We start from the raw sequence: 26,592 nt of genomic DNA, 5'->3' as shown, positions 1-26,592 counted from the left end.
TTTTTACAGAAGCATTTGCTTTTCCTTGGAAATTTAAATTAGAAACTAAGGTTTTTAAGTATCTCAAACCTGCTAATGTGTATCTGTACATTTATATATTATTACATATTTATAAAGAAGTTAGATTATCCTTTCGAAGAAACTGCATCTAGATCCTGATTTTTGGCTGATTACCAAATCACGTTGTAATTGTTCTTGTATAAGAAACCAGAGAGAAAGAGTATAATACTATGATATACTCTTCACTTCAGATGTTTCTCATTGCAAGTGAGAAATTGTCCCAGTTCTATGATTCGGTTTGCTGCAAAAAGAAGAAATAATTTAGGAGTTATCACTATGTATTACCAACACAAGCAAAATACTGAGAAATGTTTTGGAGATAATTATCTTTGAAATAAGATTATATGTTTGAATCAGAAATGCTAGTTTTTCAAGGCACTCATGATATATGAATAAAAGTGTAAATATGCTCTAGAATTACTTTTATCAGACCATACAGAGGTAAATAACAACTTAAGCTTTTTTTATTTACTTGCATGAGGAAGATTGAGTCATTTTAATATATTTATTTTTGGCCTTTGCATTTGCACAGTGTATGTTATGACTGGAACAAAATATTCTGAAGTAGCTTCTTATTGAGTATATTTCACAACTACTTTTCATAATTTACATTTTGTACAGAAGAAAAAGGAATTAAATTTTAATTTCTTTGGATCAATTCAGTGCATTTTGAGGAATAAAGTTTACAAAAACTTTATGATAATTGAAGCACATATCCTTGTTCACTTCCCCATGCCCAGATACCGGTGCTAATTCCTCCTGAAAACAGAGATACCAAATCCGTATCTAATAATCTGTCCTAGAATAAGGACAAAGTGGTGAATAACATTTTTCAGTCTTAAGAAAATATTTCTTTCCCTTTTAGAAATGTTCTTAAAGCATTACAACATAGTAGAGTGCATAATTGATAAAGTGTATATGCATCAGAATAATATAATACTTGACAACAGTCAACAGAATACATATAGGAAGAGTTAAGGTAGATGTATATTTTGATGATATAAGGCTTACATGAAGACTTTTCTTTTAAAGACCAGAATATGCTAGTCACTAAATTAAGACCCAAACAGTACTGAGAAATTTCACATTTTTTAAAAGTGCATATATTAACTGTCTACCCATGTGTAACAATACTCTAATCTGTATACATGGCATTCAGAGTTCTATTAAATTGTGTTATGGTTTTGTAATATAGGTAGGAATTGAGACGCTGAGATACAACGTATTCTCATACCTTTGAAATATTAAAATATTGCTTCTATAGAATTTGAAAGTAACTAGCCATTGTTTGATGGACTCTGGTTGATGGAATTGATAATATTTGTACTTTTTACTTGCATGTCCTAAATAGTATAACCAGATTTTTTCTGTTTCTTTTTGATGTATTAGCTATAGATTCACAATGACTGTGATAGAGACATTTAAAAATTATGCAATAAATAATGCAAAAAACAGTTTAGCTTAATCCTTCAAAAGATATGGTAAAATTCAGAAGTAACTTTTTAGTATGACAGTTCCTCAATAATATCAATGAATGATGTAGTCCTGTATAAGGTGCCTCATCTTTTTATGTCTTCTATAGAGATTAGTAAAATTGCATTTTATTCTGAATCAAATTGAATTACAGTTACATGACAGTCCTCATGCATTTAGATATTTGAAATTGATTTGAAAACTACAAGGGAATATGATTACATTTTTAAAGGGTCTTTCACTGAAGAAATTCTATCCCTTAATAAGTATTGCATGTCATGACCATTGCAGTCAACCTATTATGTCTGTTGCTCGGTGGAAATGGACAGCCAAATATGCAAGGTAATTAGGAACCATCAGCCACCTTAGACATGAACAGGAAGCCTTTTTTTGATTATACAAACAATGAAAATCTGACATCCTTGGTGTTGAGGTAAGTAAAAGTCTTGTCGTCTATTGGATTTGTCAGCTTCCAGCTCTGCGGTGTATGAAGCAAAAAAATGAATATAAAATGTATAAACATACAGATCTGAGATAAAGGCCTTTTTCTCTTTTCACTTTTCCTCTTTTAACTTATGTGCTTTGATGCTTTCTTGTCTTGGTCCTCCTGGCATGTGATGTGTTTACAGATGGTTCAAAACCAGTACACCAAAAGGCAGGGCATAAGGACTAAGGATACTTCATATTTTATTGTGATGTAGTCACTTAGAGGCTTGTCAGATCATCTGTATGGGCTCTGTAGAGAGTCCTCAGTGGGGAGTATTCATTTTCCATTGTCAAAAATTGTTAGTCATGATGCATATCAAGCCATAGACAAGCGAAAGTGTTGTGTTAGTGTATAACCTTTATCTGTGGACTTTAAAAGTTGCAAAAATGACAAACTCTGAGGACAGTGTGTTTTGAAATGAAGTTTTAGGACTTGAAATACAAAGCAGCAAGCTTTTGGCCTCATTTTACAAAATGTGGTGTGGTCATATACAGTAATTGTAAATGTGCACCTCTGAATCTTTACTATGACAAAGCATTAAAATTGTCTTAGTTTATGTAATCTTAGTCTCAGTTCCACTATAGTGGAAAAAATTCATTGCTTTATATGAGGTCAGGTTTCACTTGTATTTATCCCCTATTTATTTGTTTATAGTGTCAATATTATTATTTTATATTGGGTTTGATGTCATATTCAATTTGGCATTTCAAAAATTTATAAATGTTAATTCTTTTCCCAAGGAACTGCTTTTCTTACTTTTTATGAAAAGTGAACAAGTCAGTTCACTGGAGGGGGTACTGGAGCCCCTGTGTCCCTGTCCCTAAAGTTGGTGCTGTAACTACCAGGCTTAATAAATATCCATGTGTTGCTATATAGGCTGACATAAACTTCGTAGCTCCTCTGTATGGGTTAGGAAGAATAAGTGAGAGGGCACCAAATATGGCTTTGTGATTATGAAAAGCAGAAGTCTATGACCCAGAAGGTCCCAGAGGAAACTCAGCATTGCCTCCACAAAGCTATAAAAAGGCAGTGGCTGGGACCAGCAGTGGGATTTATCTGAGTTGAAGCTTGAAGACACTGTCTGCCTTAAAAAAGCCCAAATCAATAAGGACTGTTTGGCCAGCTGATCAATTGGGACTCATATAAGACTGTGTAGGTGCATGTGTAGGTAGGGACTGGGTGCTTTCCGTACAAACTAAATCAAATGTGTCTTGTATCTGAATAGTTACTAACAACTGCACTTTGAACACTGTGGAGGAGCATTAAGAGAGGTAACTGAGATCAACTCCTTACCAGAATAATTTATAGCTTACTCCTTGCGAGAAGATGCAACACCAGATTCTTCTCTGGCAATTGGTAATGTCCTAACCACAGAATGTTGAGAGAAAGGAATGGAGGTGGACAATGAGGGCTGTATGAATCTATCTCTATATTTCCTTATGTTTTGTTAAAATTTTTTGAAGACACAGCATAACACATCAAGTAGGATAAAACACCCTCCTAGAAGCATTACTCTGGTACAAATTCTCCCCAACTTTCCGTATATGACCTCAGAAGAGAAAGAATTGCTGGTTTACTTCTTTTGGAACACAGGAATGCCTGACTGAATACTATATTTGGATCCAAGACTGATTTGTAGTTGACAGAAAAACTCAAACCACAATTCTGAAGTTGGTGAAATTAGTTGAAAAGGTGGTTTCTAAATGTTCTCTGTGGATTATTAGATGTTTGTGATGAATAAAAGCGACATTGGTGTTTTTTTTTTTGTTTTGTTTTTTTTTTTTTTCCTTTTTCCCCTGAAAGAAGGCTGAATGAATGTCTGAGATTCTGCTGAAAAATGGATCCCCAGTTTGCACCAGCTGCCTTTCTTTTGCACCTCAGGATTCATTTTTTTCAGGCCTGCCTTTTCCTCCACAGCCTGTGGAGAGAGAGCATAGGTAGTATAAACTCAAAGTAACTATAATTACATTGGCAGCATGACACAGGAAGAGAAGATCTAAGTGCTTCTAGTTCTGTTCACTCTAAGTCAGGAGCTTTAATATTAGCTGGGCATCAAGATGGCACATTCACAGATATTCTTTTATCTGGTAACACTGGAACTTGTTTCTGGGACAGAAGCATTTATACTTGCTTGAAGAGAGAAATATTAGTTCTGCTGAAGCGCAGTAGATCTTCCAGTACAAAGCATTATGTGCCATTACTTTGAATGGGCAGAAGTACTTGAAATAAAAAAAGATTGACCTGTTTGCTGTTTCAGTCATGCTAACCTTTTGTTGCACCTCTGTCATTAGAGCATAAATAGAATTTCAAAGACTTTCTAAAAAGAGTAATAAATTTTTATTATTTATATGGTAGACATTTGTGCATTATGCTTGGTAGATTAATCTGTTCAAATGTCTCCATGAGATTTCAAATGATTGTAAGCTAGGTAACAGGCCAGTTAAGTGAAATGCTTCGTTTGTTAAAATCCTTTTGTTTCAATTATCCTCAGAGAAGGAATTTTCTGTTCTTACCTATTGTAAGCTGGATAGAATTGGTGAAGAGAAAATTCTGTCAGTTACAGTTGAGACCATCAAGATCTGTCTTTAGAGTGATTGTTTTTGTCTCATTGGTAGCTAAGTTTGTTAAAAAAGAAGCATTATTCAGGCTATTTTTGCTCTCATGTATGCCTGTTAGTTAGCCAAGATGCCTTTTCCCTCAGTTTACTTCCCTCAAACAATATACTATTTGGAAAAAGAATGGTAAAAAAAGAAACCAACCAACCAACCAAAACCACTTCAAGATAAGAGATTTTTTTGTTGTTTTGTTTTGTTTTGTTTTGTTTTTTTGTGTTTTTTGTGGTTTGTTTTTTTTTTTTCTTTTTTAGCCTTAACAATACTTACAACCTCTAATAGTAGAATTCTTCAGCAGAAAAAAAAATCATAGACTCAGAACAGATTCTTTCAGATACTAAAATTCTTGCTTGTAATAGTGGAGAAAGACTTAATGCTTAGCCAAAATCATATATTGTTGAACAACAAAGCATACCTTTAATGTGAGGAGCAATATTTTAAGGATGTCAGTGATATAGCATGATCTATATTGTCTCCCTCTCTTATTTTGTTAGTTTTTTTTGTCTGTGTACCTATAAATTGCATACATCACTTATCTATCATATTATGATTTATATGTCAATCAAAAGAATAACATTTAGCCTTGAGTAGTGATCAGCCTTTCTCTGACTGGGTGCCACTATGGTTTTGTTATTAGCAATATTTTTATGTCTATCTATAGATATTACTTTTAACCTAGAATCAGTTATTTTCTAACATTACATGTTTTCTGAAGCCCAAGTGATATGCTGATGAAACTGGCACACTACACAAATGCAAATGATTGGAAAAACATAGCTGTACCATAAAGTGGTTTTCTAAAATTTATGTAAATTATCTGATTATAGATGTTTGTGGAAAATTAGTTTTGTATTTCAGGATGAAAGTACTCCAGTTTCATTTGTGGTGCATGTCTAAAAAGTGTGTTCTATTTTACTTAAAATTTTCCAGGTCTGATGTCTGTCTGAATATGGCTTAATCTTATGCAAAACAGTTAACGTAGTACTAAATGGAGAGAGAAGAGGTTACTTTTTTTTTCCATTAAAAGGACTTCAGAATCTTTTTTAATACTTCCTGTAGTACAGATGACTGAGGGGTGAAAACTCAACTGAGTATTAATCCTTTTTCAGAAAAGATCCTTTGTGTTCCACTGAAAATGGATATGATTTGACCAATTCATAAACCTTTAGAATCTATGTTTTGCAAAATCACATATTGTTTATCAGTACTTTCATAGTGCTTTTGGCAGCATTCAGAGTATAAGACACACTCTACTGGAAAACATATCACAAACCTTCAATTAAGCAGGTGAGAAAACATGCCTATAATCACTGGAGATGCTGGTCAAAAAGAAAATCCCTCTCTTCTTTTGGATAACACCTTACCTTTGGATTAATGTTGTTTAAGTTAGTTGCTTTGAAACTAGACAGCTTTTTCCTTGTATGAGTGGAAGAATTACTTGGTTTGTTATGATGTAAAGGCTGTGAACCTCTCAAGATTTATTGTATTGTTTGTTTAGTTTGGAATTACTTGTCTGTCTGTGTCCGGTCCTGTCCCATAAAACTGTAGTTTTCCTACTGGTTCCTCCTGCCTTTATTTCAATGTCTGTGTTTTCTTGTCTAAAATATTACATTATTAATAGCAATCTGTTATTTCCAACAGGAACTCCTTATTCATTCACCTCCAAACTAAGTGTATATTCAGGTGGCTTCCATTTCTCCATCCTGTCAGATGGTTCTGGGTTGAAGATGTTTTTAGTCAATAGGAAATTTCTTGTCAGTTTGGTAATTATAAATTCACAAAGTCTAAACTTCATTTTCCTTAATCATTTAGGCATATATTTATTAGAAATACTTCTTTTGACTTTGGTTGCAGCAGAAGGTGATTCTTCCATTTTGATTTCATAGTAAAACTTTTAACAGACTCTCAGTGGTCTCAGATAAGACTGGAATGACTTTGTCCAGTATTAATGATGTTCCTCCAAAAAGGAAACATTGTAATAAGACAATGGACAAAAATATTAAGTCATGTCTTAATGTAAGGGTTAGTCATATGAGAGAGTTTAGGTCTCTATTCCGTTTCAGTATGGACCTTTTTTTTCAAGCTATTTTATAAAAACTGGGTAGGAATTTTGCATTTTGGAACAAAAGTTAGAAATCAAACATCATTGTGTGAATTGGCCAAATTAATTGAAGGAATGCTTCTGGTCCATTTCTTTCTCATTTCAGAGAGATCGTTTAGTGAATTTTGTTAAACTAGTTAGAAGCTAGTTATTTTTTATTTTTTTCCTTTTTTTATTTTTCCCCCCCTGCTCTTTTTTTTTTCCCTATAATTTAAATAAAATATTACACATGCGTTAGAAGTTCTGACTCTGAATGGAAGTCAAAAAAGTGAAGGTAATTAGATATTTATAATATAACTTTGCAAATAAGGTGGTGAATAAAGCTTTAATTCCACTACTAGCTGCATTTTAATAATTACTTCCTTCAGCTTGGCCCAGCACAATATTTGTAATTGGTTTACGTCAAATTTTCAAGTAACAGGTGAAGAAAAGGAAACTTAGAAGGAAGTATATAAAGGATTAAGTGTCTGACATGCAACAGAACATTTCTTATTTTCAGGTTCTTGTTCCATGGAGAAGCAAGGAAGTAAACACAAGTCTAGCAGCACTCACAATTAGGCTATTGTCCATCCATTATGACATAGTCCTGGTAGACATGTGATATCAGCACCTTTATGATGATTTTTCCCCCCATATATGTGACTTTTAACTTAATGAAACATGAACGGATTCAAATAACTAAGAATTTGAAGCCAATAATTTCCAATATGTCAGTAACATAATGACAATTTCTTTGCTTTATTTGTATAACAGACATTTTCATTTAACACAAATGAGACTGACAAGAACTTGTCTGGTTGAAAACATATTGGACATATGAATAATTATTTTTCCAGCAAATGAGGGGAGAAGTTGAGAAAGCTGAAAGAATTATAAAAGGCCAAGTAGTCCAATCTTTTCTTTGTATTTCATGTTATGTGCCACTTGGTGAAATTTAAGGAAGAGACTTCTGAAATGAGAGTCTCTGGGCAAACCAACTCAAAAAAAGAAAAAACAGAAAAACAAAACAAACCCAAAAAACTGGGAAATAAAAATCACGGGAAAAATTATTTTTTAAAATGCCCAGAGCTGTGCCTCAGTCTCTTACTTATCCTGTTTCACTGTGATGGTAATATTTGAGAAAAACTCACAGAGAAGGTTTGACTGGGTCTGCTATATAAAGTGAAAGCACAAAAATTTCCAGAAGCAAAACTGATTACATTCTTAAAAATACACACTCTCTGGATAACTTCGAAATGTAAGATGCTCTATCAGTTACTGTGCTTGATTTGCAAGACATAAAAATTACACTCCGTGAAAATGGAACTTACTTTTACAATACATGGAATATATGTAGCTTGACAGTTGCCTCTCTCACTTTTTAAATGTGGTATTGTTTAATATTTTTTTAAACTTTTGTATTGTGCTTAGAGCATTTTGAAAAATGTAAATGGTAGCACAAAAAAATGCATTTAAAAAAAAAAAAACAATTTCATATGAAGTAATAATGCTGAAATGTCATGCATGCACGAAATGTACAGCAATTAATGGACTTTTTGTTTTAAGTTATGTTGCTGGCTAGTTTGAACTATGAAATTTTAAATTCTCATACATGGAATCTTAACACTTCATAGAATTTTAGAGGAGATGCTCATGAGGTGAAAATATTTTTGTGTATCCATTTGCAGAATATTCTGTTTATAAATAATGATTTCATTTCACCAGCATGCTGCAACAAATACTTGTTTATAGGGAAATAGTATTTCCTAAAGCAGGGGTCTATGCCTACTGCTTTGTTAGCATCTGTGTTCTGGGTTGAAGGCCTGCATTAATGAATACAGCTTTGGCTCATATTGAGTAGTTTATGTCTTCCTGGCCTAATGCAGTGTTGTATTAGATATCTTCAACTCTGGGCAAAATACATGGAATATGTCAAATCTATGCAGAGAATCTGGCTCAAGAGCCAAAAGTCTTGCTTGTTACAGATTTTCATTACTTTGTGTGCAGATGTGACTAAACTGACTTTGGGTCTGGAGTTAGATTGTATTGCATTCAACTGGGAATCTATTTACTACTTTCCACTCCTTGGTGCATATTGCAATTCTTCAAAGGAAAAGATACTTTGCGGACACTGAAATAGTGTTGAGCAGTCAACACATTGGAGGTAGGAGTGCTACTGAGAAGGACCGTGACAGTCTGACAGAGATGATGGCAATCTCATGAAGTTCAGAAAAGGCAAATGCAAAGTCTTCCATTTGGGATGGACTTAACCCTATGTGACAGTAGAGATGAGGTTGACTGGGTAGAAAGCAACTTTTCATAGAATGACGGTGGTGGTCCAGGTGGATAAGTTTATTGACATGATCTGTGGTAATGAAGACTAATATGTACTGGTTTATATTAATAAGTGTGTAGCCAGTAGGTCAAGGTATTCTCTCCATTCAGTTCTTGAAATGCTGCATCTGGAGTATTTTGTCTGGTGTTGGGATTCCCAGTACAAGCGGAACACTGATGTATTGGAAAGAGTCGGGCTGGAGGCCAGCAGGATGGTTATGGGGAAGCAGCCTGTGGTGCATGAGAGGTGGCTGGCACACCAGAGCCATTTTAGACTGGATGGAGAAGGATGAAGGGTCATCTTCTTGCAGTCCTCCACTATTTAAAGGGAGAGATGTGTGTTGAAGCATGGAGCCAGACCTTTCACAGAGGGACACAGACTCAAATTGTGCAAGGGAAATTCTGCTTAGATGTAAAGACAAAATTCATCACCATGAGAATGATGCAGCATTAGATCAGTCTGGTCAGAGGGGCAGTGGGACCTCCATCCTTGGACATTTCAGAACTTGATATGGCCCTGAGCACCTTGATCTAACTGTGAAGGCAGATCTGCTTTGTGTCAGAGGTGGAAATAGATGACTTTAGGAGGTCCATTCCAACCTAAATGATTCCATTCCAGTGCTGCTTCCCAAGGTAAACAGGAATTTTGTTTGGTATTGCATCTGCAGCTGATGGATGTTCATTTGACACTTGTTTCATGCTTTACCCATTGGACTGATATGTTTAAGCTCCCCTGCTAAGAGTCCGGATACCAAGTGTGTCAGACCAGGCAGTATATTGATCTGCCTTTTCTCTTGAATTCTAATCTCGGAACTGATCTAGGAAATTACCATTTACCTCTCTAGAAGCAAGCAGTAATTGTGGATTTAAACACTCAATTATATATAGACTTTGTAAAAGCTGGAAAGACAATCATGTTTTCCTTTAAGCAGGACAAGCAATATAAATCTGAGTGTGGCAAAATATTTTCTAAATGTTCATTTTTTTAACACTCCTGAGTATTCTTTGGTCTCATATCAGAGGCTTCTCTTTCAATATATATATATTTTTTTTTATCTGAAATGGAGAATCTTTCTTTTTGTTGTTGTGTTCTTTTTAGCTGAAATCTTTCCTTATTTATTTTGTTCTGTCAACACTTGATTTTCTTCTACTAGTCTTTTTGAATTGTAAAACCTGGGTCTGGTAATTTGTCCTGCTTTTGAGAGAGTAGCTTGTAAATTTATCTAAGGTGATAATGTAAGGGTCTAAGGTGATAATGGTCTTTTACTTGTCACTAAAGGTTGTGTATTATGTAGTTGGCTGTGACAACTGAAAATTTGGTTTATTTCATGTTTTTGTTTCTACCTGTTTCATTTCCCATATATTAGACTCTGCATGGCCGTGTGTTTGCTACTACTAGTAAAGGGAAGAGGTAAGAACAAGTAGATGACTGGGGGTGGGATGTGGAGGAAAGAATAGCTTTCTTTACATCAGTGATGTAGCCAGCCTCCACCATGAGTAAGGCTAAAGAAATTGTTTGTTCTAGGATGTGATTACTACTGCTGTTCTCGTGACAGAATGTTTTATACAGCTGCTAACTCTTTTCTGCATAATCACTGAGGGTGGAAGGCACATCTGGAGATCTTCTAGCCCAACACCACTCTTTTTAAACCTGGGTCAACTATAGTAGGTTGTTCAAGGCCATCTCCACTTGGATATTACATATATTCAAGGATGGAGACTTCACAACTACGTTGGGCAGCCTGTGTCTGACCACTCTCACAGTAAAAAAAAACCCCAAAACTCACCACCACAAAACAAAACAAAACAAAAACCCCAAACAACAACAAAACCAAACAAGCAAACAAAGCAAAACAGCCCCCCAATGTTTAAATGGCATTTCTTATATCTTAATATATGCTTATTGCCTCCTGTCCTGTCAGTTGATACCACTGAGAAGTCTGGCACTACCTTCTTTACTATGCCATAGCAAGTATTTATATACTGTGATAAGATCCCCCTGAGTCTTTTCTTCTCCAGGCTGAACAACCCCAGCTCTCACAGCCTCTTCTCATATGATAGATGCTTCAGTCATTTAACCATTTTAGTGCTAACAACTCTTTCTGCCAATCTGCTTTCCAGCCAGTTAGCCCCCAGTCTGTACTGATGCATGATATTCCTTGCCATGTGCAGGACTTTGCATTTCCCATTGTTGAACTTCAGTAGGTTCCTGTCAGCACTTTTCTCCAGCCTGTCCAGGTTCTTCTGAATGGCATCATGTCTGTCAGGGGTATCAACTGCTCCTCCTGATTTTGTGTCATCTGCAGACTTGCTGAAGGTGCGCTCTGTTGCATCTTCCATGTTGTTAATGGAAGATGTTAAACAGTGTTGGGCCTGTATTGACCCTGGGAGACCACACTACTGACTGGCCTCCAGCTCGACTTTGTGAGGCTGATCACAACCTTTTGAGCCTGTCAGTTCAGCCAGTTTTCAATCTTTAATGGCCAATTTATTCATAGATGTGAAAGCATTACTTACTGTCTTCATAATGTAAAAAAGGAAGTCTGCCAATATACAGGTTCACAAAGATCATTTGGCAAGTGCCTCTCTGGAATCCATTTGCTGATATGAACATTAAACCTGTTTCATGTGAAAATATTGATTGGAATTTCTTCTGCCTTGCAGGTTTGTTGAGGAGTTGGGAATGTGCAATAGGTATGTCCTTTAGGTTTTGCATTCTTTTATTATTTCTCTGATTGATTTCTAGCATTAAGCACTCAGATGCTGAAATATTAGAGCTGTGAGACAACTGTCATCTAGACAGAGAAAGATTATGTCATTTCAGAGAACATCTGCTCTCACAAAGGATATATATATAGAGACATAGAATTGTTGTATACCCAGAGTAAATTTTAAAATTATTCCTGTAGATTTAGTAAAAATACATGGTTTTATTTGTGAGTGTACAATAAGCAGTATTACCTGATAACTGCACCATAGCACCTGTGATATGCAGGTAGAGAAATATAGCTTTTCTTTCTTGAGGCTGTAAAGAGTTTCTGCTGCTGAAGAGTCTAGATTAAACTTATTTAATGTGTGTGTTCCTTCCCTTTGGTCACTGCTAAAAATTGTTATCTTCTGGATCATAGTAGTGGTTAATGTGGAACCTGTAATGTCAGAAACATGGAAATATGCCTTTGTGTACAATAAGGGCCAATATAAATTTAAAGAGGAAGATTTTTCTTAAAAAAAAAAAAAATCATTATATAACTACAACAAAAGGAAATAAAAATACAGAGAAAAAAAGTTGCAGTTAAGTGTAATTTTAATGTCCACAGAGAAATTCTGGCTATTAAACTGTTAGATTTTTGGTGTACAAAACTTCAAATATCAGTCTAAATTTATTATAATCATTATTCATTCTTATGTTGCTTTGATGATGATTGAATTATTAATACTGGAGCACATCACTAAGGGTTTAAAATGATGAAAGAGTAAGTGCTTTAGGTTTATTGAAATAATTAAATCTGAATTAAGCAGGTTCGTCTTGTAAAATATAACTCCCAAACTAGAATGAAATGAGTTATTCAGTTAAATGCTATGAAATAAATAGACAAATTATATTTACTTCCCTATTGTATATAAGTTTTACAACTTTTAAAAATGGCGAACTTAGAAATGTAAGGATGATGCTACCACCAGTGATTCACAGCATGCTTATGCAGGCTATACCAGGAGAAAGAGCATTGGGCCACTGTGACTTGCCCAGACACTTAAAAGAATACTCTTTGCAAATGTATGTGTGTGTACCTCCCTGCCCCTATATGCAGCTGTGTTTCAGAAAGCATGTAAGTTCCTTCTCCATGCTGGATGATTACCATGAGGAATGAACAGACTGATACGTGTAACCCTGTAAAATCTTGCTGGCAATAGCACTGACATCTGGCATTGTTTTTAATAAGTACTGCATGTAAAGTAGGAAGCTCTTGCTGTCTCCCAGTATTACAAGGTTGTTCTGACACCAGGTAAAAGCATGACCGAATGACCGAGCTTGTTTGCCTGGTTTCTTCATTTCAACAGCTTATATCAAGGCATTAAACTCTGCCTAACAGTAGTATATATGTGCAGATCTCACTATGTTACCTTATGCTGGGTCCCGGGTTAGGTACTTCATTAGGCATAAGGGGAAGAGAGATCTTTACTGGTTCAGGTCTATGGATCTTTGTCTCATCTGTCAAAGCTTATTGTCTTCTAGGCCACTGCAAAACATATTTTCTGTCATGGGCTTGTCCTTCACCATAGTTCAAGATGCACAATTCTTTTCTATTCAGTTCCTAGGGATTTCCCTTTGCCTTCAATTGATTACTTCGAACTCTGCCCCAATGGAGAGATTTAACAGATTGCCTCATCTTGAAGTGTTGTAGTCTGCTTCACCACACACCTACAATAAAATAGCTGAGACTAGAAAACTGCCTATATAAAGCCTCTGGATTTTCTCCTTTACTCAGTCATATCACTCTCCTAAAACCGTCCCTTAAACGGAGGTCAGTGGCTCTCTACAATTATCCTTGTCTTGAAAATGGTCCTCCACATTTTCCCTCTCATCTTTCCAGTTAATATTTGAAACTTGTTTTGACAAGCCTAAATGAACCAAACATTGGTTTGGTTTATAAGATGTATGACTTGGAAATAAATGGTAAGAACCAAATACTGATCCAGAGTATTAGTTTTGATCTTTGCCATTCCTGGCATCACAAAAGATAGGAGCTTGAACCTTCTCTTATTCTTTAATGACAGGTCCTCTTCTGCCAGTTTACAGATACTAGTTAGGTGAAGTTTAGACCAGGACAATGTGCATTTTGTATTTGTCTGCTTCTCTGGGGAGATTTTCTTTGGTATGCTTTTTCCAGTAATTGTTTAGGAAACTGGGAGTATGTGCTTAGCAGATTTCATCATGAAAAGTGATAAGTCCTAGTGACTGTGAGTCTTCAGTTACTATACTGAATTTTCCTTCATGGCTTTGCAAATGATTTTACATCATTTTACATCAAGGATTTGAAAATCATTGCGTTAGGAATCATCACAGATCTATATTATGTTGGATTTATCATGCAAAGTATTTTATCTTTTGATTTATACGTGTCTTGTTAAGCACAGAATATATGGCAGTTACTGAGAGGGACAGACAGAAAATGAAGTACTGCACTACACCGAAGTCTCTCTTTGTCACAGAGAAATAAAATTGAATTTTCATCAAAATATCATTGTGTTTCTAGACACAGCCCTAGAATAAATTACTTTAGGTAACAAATAGAATTTATCTTTAAAATTAATTGAACATATCATAATGTAGGTAGTTTTGTCCAGTTTTTTCAATGACTACAAGCAGTACCTTTGATATAAAAGTCAGTGTTCTGTGAAAACTAATTATTTCTTCTCTTTGCTTGTTGGATTGTAATATCATGCACTCGGAAACACTGCAAAGTTTTTAAAACAGTTCAGTTATTCCACTGTGTGCATCCTGAAGTTTTTACTAGGGTTTTTGTTAAGACAATCAGCCTTTCTCTTAGGGAAAACTCCTTTTGTACTAAAATATAGTCTTATTTTAAATCACATTGGTTTTCTTCTTCTGGTATTCTGTATTTACTGGGAAAAAAAAATTAATCGGTTCAATTTGACTTAGTGTGTTAAACACTCTTGAAACTACTTTCCATATTAAAATAAAGATTAACATAGTATTTTTACAGAATTAAATGTTATAGTACAATAGATGAAAGTTACCTTGATTCTTTTGTATGTTTGGTTCTTCCATTTTTCATACATTAGTAAAATTTGTAGAGGAAAGATCTTGATCTGCTGTGTTAATTTCTGTCCATGAATTGATTATAGTGCTTATATCCTTAGGACATTTCTGTATGGAACAGCTATTAGGTTCCCTGTAACTACAAGCCCACTTATAATGTCTGACTTCTATATTTTTGTGGGGAACATAACAAGAGAGAGAAACTAATGTAAAAGTAAGCAGCATTCAAATATTTTAAACCATATTTACTCTTTAAAAAGCAGTTATAAGTGTAAAATATACTAAAGGAGACTCAATCACAGAAAAAGAAGTCGGAAAGAATGTATTATTTCATAATTCAGATTATGACGTTTTACATTTTTGACATGAAATAAAAGTCTGGAAAAAGGTATATTGTGAATTGCAAAAAAGAGACTGCAGGTTTAAACAGAAAAGCTTTAAATCTCTAATTTACACTTACTCTAAAAGTACTAAAATTGCTAGAACTATTAACACCCTCACTGGTAAAATATTTTTTTTTCCTTAATGTAGTTAAGGGCTTTGGTTAAATTTGTGTGTTTATTATGCGTCATTGTGCTCCCGCTACTTCCTCCATACGTTTTACTCATCTATGTTTTTGTTCAAACACAAGAAAAAGTGTTTATCTGAAAATATGTTTCAGTTGTGATTATGAATGTTAGCAGCTGTATAGTGGAGACAGAAGCTCCTAGTCCTTCTCTGTAGTAAAGGATAAAGTGTAAATTCACTCTTTATTAGAGAAAAATCAACAAAGAGAGGTTTTATGAATTCCTAGCTCCAGGAGTAGCTTCAATTGGAGTGTTCACTTATTAGACATGAAATAATTTAACCATGAAACATGAAGCTATAGGAAACAGAGTATCATTAATTCTGTTACTTATGGAACAATTTGTCCTTATAATATATTGAGATAATTTGTTCGTGAAGTACTAAAATATGAAATTGAAGAGTATAATTTAGGAGAAGTGAAAGGGAAAACTGAAGAGAAGGAAAATGATTCCAAATCATGTGCAAATGGAACATATATGTAAGAATTATATTTACTTTCAAAAAGTTTTATTTATTTTTTAATTATTACTTATTCATAGCTTTCAGTATAAAAATACTTCAATGAAAATGGATCTCAGTCTATGGGCCTGTTCTCCAAGAGCAGGAAGCTGTAAATATCGCATTCCAAATTCTACGTTCTTAAATATTCTCAACGTTTCCTTTTGGTATGTAATGATTATCTGTTCCTGTTTTCAGTAGCATTGCATCTACTGAACATCCCGAAAACTTACTGTTGCACTGCAGTTTGGAGTACTTCAAAAGCATAAAATTTTAAGATGAAACTGCTGATCATCCGTAGTTTCTTTGCTTTGGTTCAGAGAATAGTATGTTACCAGAGTGCTTGAATACCTTGCCTACTTTTTGAAAAAACCCCAAACTGCAAGTATTCTCCAGCTAACAATGGACAACCTGTTCACAGACTTGGGTTAGAACAAGTTATATAACTGTAATAAGTCTTAAAAGGAAGGTCTTTGTGACAATTCAGCAATTTCTTTTCATATTAGAAATGTCTCTGAAGCATTTCTGCATCCATAAGTAAGCATCTAGAAGGGTCTGTCATTTTATCTATCATTAGGGAGTTGTAAAAGAAAATTTATAGAGCTTTTTTCCTGAGGCTGTAAAAAATAGTGGAAAGTATTTTTGTATTGATTAACCATCCAATAGAAGATAAAGGAAGGTTGCTTTGTCATTTTTCCCAGCAGTGGATTGAAAGTAGGAGGAGAAATAAGTGGACAGAGGTACTAGTGCTTCTACACCTTGAAAAGAATGTCACAGGTTTTCTTTGTGTCTATGTGGACATGTTCCCTGTCTTGTTGCTTTTAACAAGAGTGGCTTTTTAGTCGTAATTGTAGGAGTCTGCTTTGTAGAAGTCATATGAACTCAACCCAGCTAAATGACTTTGGAAGTTCCTTCAGTCAAGGATACTCTAGGAAGCCATGACCTTCCCGTGTTGAGCTCTAGGCTGATAGACAGAGCCATGACTGAGTAGAGAAGGAGTTTGTGGCTGGTTTGCTGGAGCTGAGGGTGTAGTGTGAGTGGGTCAAGGACAGCCTGGATGTGGACTCTATGAAAGGCAGTGGCTTTCTTTGAAGTTACATGAAGAGGAATGGGGCTGTAGAAGGTTGTAGGTCCTGTCAGGGAACTGTTGGGCTCCTTAGGCAGTGAGAAGATAGGGTTGAGAAAGAGATAGTGAAATATCAGTAGAATTGAAGGAGGATCTAATCCTCAGGCTCAGCAACTCAGCTGTGCTGCATGGTTCAGGGGCAAATATTGTTTCCTGTTCTGTGCTGAGTCCCAGCCCACAGCTAAATTTTGAATGGATAGGATCTGCACATGCAATTCCTCTGCTGCAACAAACTGCAGTGAAGGAGGAAGAGCATGTAAATTCAGCCCAATGCAGCGTTTCCTGTCTCCCAGATGGTGACTAAGAGGATATGGGTTACTGAATTATCAATAGCTAAACAGTAGAGAAATGTTCCTGCACTGTTAATGCTAGGTTGGATCACTGGCTGTGTCTCAGAAGGCAAACTTGCATGTAAAGCTATCAGAACCATCACTGCAGATGTTCTTGTTCATTGGAAATCCTTCATTCACATATTGACTCAGTCCTTTCCTATTTACTTGATAAAGTCTAATTAGATCACAGCATGTAATGATACAGCTGTAGTGCACTGTCTTCTTTGTGCATTGTTTAAAACTCTGTTAAGTAGCAATTGAAGAATAAAAAGGAAAAAAAAGTATTTACACTTGGGAAGATACTTTACCAAATGAACGAAAATAAACAATTTACCTGTTTGTTTCAGATGAGGAAGCTTTTCTTTACCTCTTCCAAATTTTGAGATTTTAGGAGCCTGTATAGTTAAGTAAACAAAATGTAGTTAAGAACTGTGATGCTAATCTTGTGAGAACAGGCTTGTGGTGTTGTCCCCAAAGTGATACAAAAGTGATCAGTTGATGATAAATCATTTTGAAATAATGAGGCTTTTGAGTGTAATCATGTAATCAGGAATTCTAAGAGTTGCTAGCTGTTAGAGAAAAGTACCAGCAATGTATTATAGAATGAACTAATCCAACAGGACAAAGCTGAAGATTCGTAACAGGTTTATTATTGTAGTCTATCGCCTAATATTTATGAAGATAATTCAGTGCTCACTTAAGCTCTTCAAAGTGCATTAGAACTTCTAAAATAGCTACAGTGTCAACAATCTGCTTTAAAATCTTGAATTTTTCAATATTGTGGAAATGGAAAGGCAGTGTTATTTACTTAATATGCATATCTAGCACATTGCAGGCTGTGAAAGCATGGTGTTTTGTCCCTATGGTATTACGGAAATCACCACAATTTTCAGATCACAAATTGTTGTATTGAGTCTTACAAGTTGTTGTCTTGAGTTTTAGAAAATGTTTTTTCTAGATTCTTGGATTCTGCTTCAACTTTCACTGGTTATCATCTTGAAGGATAAAAAAAAAATCATGGCTGGTTGTCCCTTTTTTGTGAAACTGTTGCGGAAACTCCCAAACCACTTAACAATTAAAAAAAAAAAAAAAAAAAAGCAAAATTTATTTTTATGCACAATTAATCAACATTCTGCAAACATACAAACAACAGGTCCAAATGTCCATGAGAGGAGTACATACTATCCCCACACAATCTTCTAGGGTTTAACAACAAACCAAAACACCAATCAGGGGTTTAACGACAACCCAGAATGCTCAATCACTCACCTAATAAAAGGTGAGGACTCTCAACCTCAAGGAACATCTCAGGGCAGTGTCCCAACCCGTAGGAACCCTGAGGAGTCTCCTTGGGCGGTGTCCCAACCCAAGGGGAGAGCCCTTACCTGCAGCACACTACTCCGGGTGGGAGATGCTCCAAATGGCTCCCCCCGGGACTCCATTGATACCCGAGCCGAATCTGACCTGTGGTCAATATCAGCCCATATTGGCCAAAGACCCCTGCTACAGTAAAGCCCTGAGAACAAGGGCACAGGAAAGGTTCAACAGCCAGGGAGCCAAGATTTCACTGGGTGGGTGCACCTGCCACAGAAACTAAGTGCTGAGAAAGGATTGCTCTTGGCCATTGCTCTTGGCAGAAATTTAATGGAGCAGAGCTTCACCCACACTGCTCCACAGATCTTTAGCCACCATCTTCTTCCTTTTGCATCAGTTAGTAATGCTGAGAAAAGTTTTAAGGTTATTCCAAGGTATGAAAGAACAGATATGTAAAGGAGCAAAAACCTTCCACAAAATCTTGTAGAAAGAACTAAACCCACATTTTAAAATTATTTTAAAAATAACAATATCATAGAAAAGTTTAAGTTGGAAGGGACTTCCTAAGGTGGTCATCTATTCCCTCCTCTGACCCTAGACAGACACTTCACAGTTAGATTGAGTTGCATAAGACTGTGTCATGTTCTGAAAATCTGTCCTCCTTCTGGTGCAGCTGAATATACAGTTAACATTTATTGCTCTAAGAGTACACTCTTGCTAAACAATACTTTATTTTCTAGACACCTTACCAAATCCACTGCTAGGGTGATAGACTCTTATTTAAGTGATTCACATACATGCCATGGATCGTATAGGTTATATGTCTCTAAGAGTCATCTAAGAAAGATGTCATTGTGGAGAGGAGTGAATGTTTAGGAAATAAGAACGTGTGGACTCCAATTAGGCAGAGAGGTGTTTAGAAATGCACAAGTGTTTGTGGGTATAGGAGGAAACTGTCTATGGGGAAACAGCCAAAATTGTGGTGGTTTTGTTAAGGTGAGCGGAATAGCACCACAGGGATAATTTTAACAATGAAATAATATATTTTTAATAAACTTTGCCATATTATTCAATTCTTTAGCGAGCAGTGGCTGTTAAAATGTCTATTAAACTACAGTATAATTTTAAAATTAAATTACAGGACAACATCTAAAATATACAAGATTAATTTGAATCAGTGAAAATAATGCAGATAAAATCAAATATGACAGGTTGAATGTAAATTACAGAGACATTTTAGATACAGTGTATCAGATATGTACTTTAAACAAATCATTCATCATATGTAGATCGTTACTTTTAATTTGAAGCTTGTATTGTGCAAATGTTCTATATTCACTGCATCATCGCTTTACTTTAAGCACATTTCCTGGTTTTCTGCTTTGTAATGAAACACTTTTAGACCCATTAGCATGGCAGTGACTTGGCATAACTACATGTGGTCAGTTTTTAGGTAATCAGAATTGATTTCCAGAATGTACTGTGCAAAGTCATGAAGTTTTTCAGCATGCATTATGTGCATCTCTAAATCTATAACATTTTTCTTTTCCATGTGTTTTACTGAAATCACAGGGGTTGCAAATTTGAATTTATTTGCTGGAAGTTTTAAATTTTAAATCTGGTGCAAGATCTGCTAATCCTATTTAAACCTGTGATAAGAGAAAAAAAAAATAGAGTAAGATTATAGATTAAAATATTTTTCATACCAGTAAAAAAGTTAACACTCATACTCTCGGCTCACCAATATTTTGGTTTGCCTTGTTCTTGCCACCTTTACATAAGTCACTAATAATTTCTTCAGCATGGCTGTTATGTGGGTGGGTGGTGTTTTTTTTTTTTTTCCTTTATTTATGTTCAGCATCCTTTTTCTTCCTTTTACATACTCTACAGTGATTGTATGCTTGATAAGTATTCCTTGTTATTCTTCTCTTAAACTGGTCTTGAGTTTATCATCTCTAGATGACAAATGCCACAGCTGCTCTTGGGAAAATGGGAAAATGTCATCTGACATTATTCGAAAAACAAAGAAATGGAAAAGAGCAAAGTATTAAAAGACAGCTGTTGCTTCTTCTAATTCAGGGTAGTTCTTTTGTACCTGTTTTTTTTTTGTTTGTTTTTGTTTTTTTTTTTTTTTTTTTGTTGTTTTTTTTTTTTTTAAAATCTGCTGCTCCGTGTTGTTGCTCCTGCTACCTTTGCCACTGCGGCCACCAGCAAGTGAAACTCTAGTCATCGTCTGCTCTTTCTGGGTTGGATCACACTTGTGTCTGTTGGGTGGGATCTGCATTCATTACAGAACACAACTCACGGCGTGGCCAAGTCCTTAAGGGACCCTTATGCCCTCTTAACAGTTGCTTTCCATATTGTAAGCAACTGACACTTTCTACTTATGTCTGAAGTCCATTAGTTGCCTGTTTATGAGTGTAGAAAGCCACTGTTTTCCGAGTGGTGTGTTTTTACTCTCTTCCATGTAGGTAGCCTTCATTTTATTAAGGATAAAATGTGTCTATTTATTCCAGCAAACTTGTCTCTAAGCAAATACTTTAAATCTCACATGAATATGGAAGTCCCACTAAGAATTTTCATGTTATTTAAAAATGCTACTCAGTAAACAGGATATGGTTATATGACAAAAGACTCTAGGGAGAAATTGGGATGGGAAACATGATGCACCAGAATGTGACAGGAGACAGTCTCAGCATATCTGTACAGCTGTAAGACTGAAGGTGTTTCTTGCTGGCTATGAGAGTATGTCTTAAGGGAACATTTTTTCCCTCATTGACATTCATGGGAGCTTTATCCTATAATTGGTTATGCTGTAGTCTTTCTTTGGCATATTTAATATTACACAGGTTTGGTAGAAATTTTTCTTTGCCTATTGCTGAGTACGTACTAAAAGCAGAAGAAACCACAAGCTAAATTAAACTTTGTTAAATGCAAAATATGCCTTAAACATATAAACTTCATGGTGATCAGTCAATATAATTATGTGAGATCTGCAGCAGTAATGACATCTGTATATAAATTTTGGTCATATCCATTTTAAATAGGTATTTTTGTTTTGTATTTGTAATGTTAATTTTTTACTGATGGCTGATATTAAGAAAAGGAAATTGCAGACTTTGAACTAACAGATGAGTTTAAGAAAAAGAGTGTAATGTGTGAGTCCCAAAGCAATGAATGATTTTATTTTGTTGAACATTTTAATAGGGTTTTTAAAAGACAAACCAGAAATATGACAAAAATAAAAGAAAATTGACACCACGAAATGAACTATCCAGTGTAGTACGTCACTCCTTTAGTTGGAGTATGTGGTTCTGAACCTACATAGTGTAAATAAAAGTTAAGTTGAACAAAACTCTCTATTTACTTTAAGATTATTTTAATTCCTTGATTTGATTATTTTTTTTTAACATCTGAAAACAAATAAATCAATTTAAGTATAAAAAATTGTTTTTCTTTTGATGGAGAGGGGCAAAAGAGAAAAGCCTTGGACAGTGCATCAAGTGATTTGTTGTACCCTTGAAGCAATATTTATTTTTTTTGATAAAAATACTTATGATGACAACATAATTCCATTTTCCAAATGTAATACTAAAGAAATTACATTAGCAATACAACATTATAATACCATTTAAGTTTACAACAAAACTCTCTCTGTTGTTTGGAAATTCGCCTAACTTAAATATTGGCAAAGAGTGCTATGCATAATGATATATGAACCATTTTCTGGTCATAGGAGTTGATGAATTTGGAATGACTGATCATAGGGAAATATCTTTGGTTAACTTGTAAGTTGTGCTTTAACTGTGACTGAGCTAAAACCTTTCCCAGAGGCAGGTACCTTTGAGAAACAACACTCTGCAAAGAGAAGCTGACCTAGGTTTTAGTTTTGGGAAGCATGATGGGGGAGTTAATGATATGTGATCGGAAATCCAGGTCATAAGAAAATACACCTTGTCCCAGGGCAACTGCTGATTTGTACAGTTGCTACTGTGACCCCCGCCAAAGTACTGTTGAGCTCTGCTACCACTAGTAATGATAACTGACCACATTTGTTAGCAACCATTTACCTCTGTGCTCCCTGTTGCAATATAATTCCTGGCATTAAGGCTGTATGCCTATCTAAAGTCAAGTTTTGAATGTGTAATGCTATAATGAGAATCATAGAATCATAGGATGGTTTGTGTTGGAAGGGACCTTAAAGATCATCTAGTTCCATCCTCCCTGCCAGGGACAGGGACACCTTTCACCAGCCCAGGGTGCTCCCAGCCCCGTCCAACCTGGCCTTGAACCCTTCCAGGGAGGGGGCACCCACAGCTGCTCTGGGCAGCCTGTTCCAGCGCCTCACCCCCCGCACAGGGAAGAATTTCTTCCTTATATCTCATCTAAATCTACCCTCTTTCAGTTTAAAGCCATTACCCCTCGTCCTATCCCTACATTCCCTGATAAAGAGTCCCTCTCCATCTTTTCTGTATGTCTCCCTTAGATACTGGAAGGCCACTATAAGGTCTCCCCGGAGCCTTCTCTTCTCCAGGCTGGACAACCCCAACTCTCTCAGCCTGGCCTCACAGGGGAGCTGCTCCAGCCCCCTGAGCATCTTCGTGGCCCTTCTCTGGACTTGCTCCAACAGGTCCATGTCTTTCTTATGTTGGGGGCCCCAGAGCTGGGCACAGTACTCCAGGTATGACAAATCCTTTTGAATAAAACCTTTGAGTTTCTAAAATCCAGATGAGAGTTATTTTGAGTAGAGTGCCGCTAAAAATAATGCTGGACCATTGCTTTTGAAAAACCTTATTGATGAGGGGCTATTAATTATGCTGTCTTCAGAGGTTTCAGTTAGCAATTTATATGAATACCATCTGGAATATAAAGGTAGTCATAGCTTGTGAGAATATAAATTTGAAATGTAGTCAGCAGCAGACCCGCATAAGAAAAACATTGTATTCAGATAATGTAAAATTATGTGAGATTCATTTCGCTATTAATTCTTTTAGCTGATTCTATACTTCTGTATTTCTTTCAAAAGTAGTTCTTATCAAAAATAATTAATATGAAAGGAAATTAAAAAACCCCACATTTGTCTGAAATGTAGGTATCTTTGGGACTGAAGTAAATTTCAGTAGTAATTGGGAGGTATTCTTGGCTTGTTTAGCTTTTTTATATGGTTGGATCATAATGATCATAACAGTTAGCATTAAGTGTATTAAAAAGACTTTAAGGTCTAAAGATTAGATTTCACCTGTAACAGATTTTGTGCTGTATTGAACTTGGAAATATTTTTCCTTAAGACTTTGAACATATCAGTGGAAACAATTTATTCTTTGAATTAAAAGGCACAGAGAAGGAGAGAATGAAGTAGTCAGGAAAGGAAATGAAGATCCTTTATTACACAGAACTGAAGCCAGAGAATAGATATTAATAAGCAAGTTTGTGGAGGTCAATTAATTTGTTTCAGTCAACTTAAAATGATTAATGGGATAGTTTTAAAAACTGTCGAAGAGACTTTAAAAAACAGCATCAGAATGGGGCAGATCATAGAATACCAGCATAGCAAGATTGTGTAGTACCTGTTTTCCCAAAGGAAATCTTCTGAGAATTAGTCATCAGTAAATATAATTTAAATACCTTCTCAAACATTGCTAAAGTAATAAGGCAGTCATTTTTAAGAACATAAAAATGTATGCTAATGCATTAATAATGGGAGTTCAACAAGAGAAAATGGCTTCAACTTACTGTACTTGGCATTAAAATACTGACATTTACCTGCAATTAACGTTACTGCAGTATTTATGTCCAGCCTTGTGTTTAGCAGCAGGAATGCAGCAGCAATGTTTGTTTCTTGTATATAGTAAAGATCAATATTTGAAGGCTGTATTTTGAGATTTAATTATTTTTTAAAAGGTAGAATATGGAAAAGATTTTCATGGTTTATTGTGACCTTAGTAGGATATTAAAATATTTCTAATGATATTTCTAATGATATTCCCAGACAGAAAATAATTCTAACAATATTCCCAGAGAGACACTGTAGAAATATAGATTAGATATGCATGATACAAATTAGAAACACAACTTGCTAAAATAGACAGAAAATACTGCTATTGGCTCACTGCTAAATCTGAAGGGTTAAGATTAATGGTGGAATAATCTGTTAAAACTCTAAGGCACAGATTTCCACCCATTCTCCTTCTCCTCAGGTATTTTTCTTTCAGGATTTTATTCTCCACAAGTCCTCTCATTTCCCTTCTTGCAGGATGGGGAAGAAGTCAGTTCAAGAGCTGCCTCTTGTAGTATTCAGCTGCTGGGAAGTCCTCAATCTGACCAAGTTTTATTTGTCCAGGACTGAAATATTGACATCATTGAAATCCAGGACAAAACCACAGTTTCTTTCAATTGTAGCTGTTAGCACAAAGTCCTTCATACTGAAATATCTGGCCTGTGTTACTCTTTACATAACAGTTGTGGGAAAATAAAAATGCTCTCATTATGGTTACAGTTCAAACGGCATAAGCATTTATACTTCCATAGGATGTTCCTCAAGTTTTTTCTGGTATCAGTGATTTTTTTGAAGTTTGGTGAATGGCTACTTTTTATCAATATGAGGACAACAGTTCTTTTCCACCAACTTTGATATTTTTCAGGCACCTTGAGTGCATTAAGAAATTTTAAAAAACATCCCAGTTTGTAAAATTCAAATTTACAATAGCTGTCATATTTGAATTAAATAGAAAATGAACACTTAAGACCTTATTCTGTATGATGCTTCCTACCAAATTTTTAATGCATAACTCAATATATAGTTAGTTCTGTGTAAGTGGTAACTGGAGACCTAAACTGTAAATCCAGTGTTGTCAGTTGTTGTTTATTGATGCTTTATAAACGTGTTACAAAGCTACAAAAATTAAGGGGGAGGGAATTGTAAGCCACACCTGTTTTTCAAGTTCTTGAGCCATTTTCTCATGTATATTGCCTTTCTCTTCATGCCTATATTGGAAGGAGTAATCTCATTTGTTTATATGCATCTTGAATTGCAGAATACTTCCTATATTTCTAAAGTATCTCCCTGTTATTTAGTCTTCTAAAAGTGGACTTACTGTCTGTCTATGAAAAGAACTGTATTGTGTATTGTATATGGTGAATGTAAGCTATGCCAGTACATATTCAGATGTGAATACATTTATTCCAGGAAACAGTACTCATGTTTTCCCACTTTGAGGTGCTGTCACCTACTGCTGCACTGGGAGGGAAGATGTGCATAGTGTGCCACAGCCTGGCTCTCCACGGGTGCATCCTGACCACGGCCTGGTGGCCTGCCACTCAGGAGAAGTAAACACACCAGCTATGTTTCTTTTTTATATTTGAAAAGCCCATAAACCTTTGTTACTATATTGGTTATTTTCTAGGTTTTTACAAAGGACATATAAAATGAGTGAGGAAAAATGGTAACATTTTCTGTACTTTCAGCAAAACCTCCTCCAGAATTCAACTGTACCACTAGAGTTGCAGTTACTGATTGTGCTCTTACCTCTTTCCCTGATCTGCAGCCAGAGACACCACCTAATGTCTTTCCTACATTTTACAAGAATTGCATAATGGTTAATACATTGAATATTAGTTATTTAATTGCACTATGTTTTATTTGTGATACAATTCTAACAAAAGACTGCAATTTATTTTTTTTTACTCAAATTAAAAGTAATGGGGCAAAACAGCTCTTAAAACTCATTATCCAGCTCCAGTGGCTTAAAAAATTAGTTTTTCTCCAATATATTACAAGGTGATTGTGAAATGTAGGTATACAGGTTTCCATATTAGTAATGGATACATGCATATGCTAACTTTTAATTCGCTTCTTTATTTCAACATATTCTTTACCAAGGGAGAAAATTCAAAATGTGCATTATTAACAACTTGCCAATCAGTGTTC

This window comes from Tyto alba, unplaced genomic scaffold (assembly GCF_018691265.1).
Source record: "Tyto alba isolate M040663 unplaced genomic scaffold, T.alba_DEE_v4.0 Super-Scaffold_6, whole genome shotgun sequence".
Taxonomy (NCBI): Eukaryota; Metazoa; Chordata; class Aves; order Strigiformes; family Tytonidae; genus Tyto; species Tyto alba.
The sequence above is the reverse complement of the archived record's forward strand: the minus strand, read 5'-3'. Positions refer to the sequence as shown.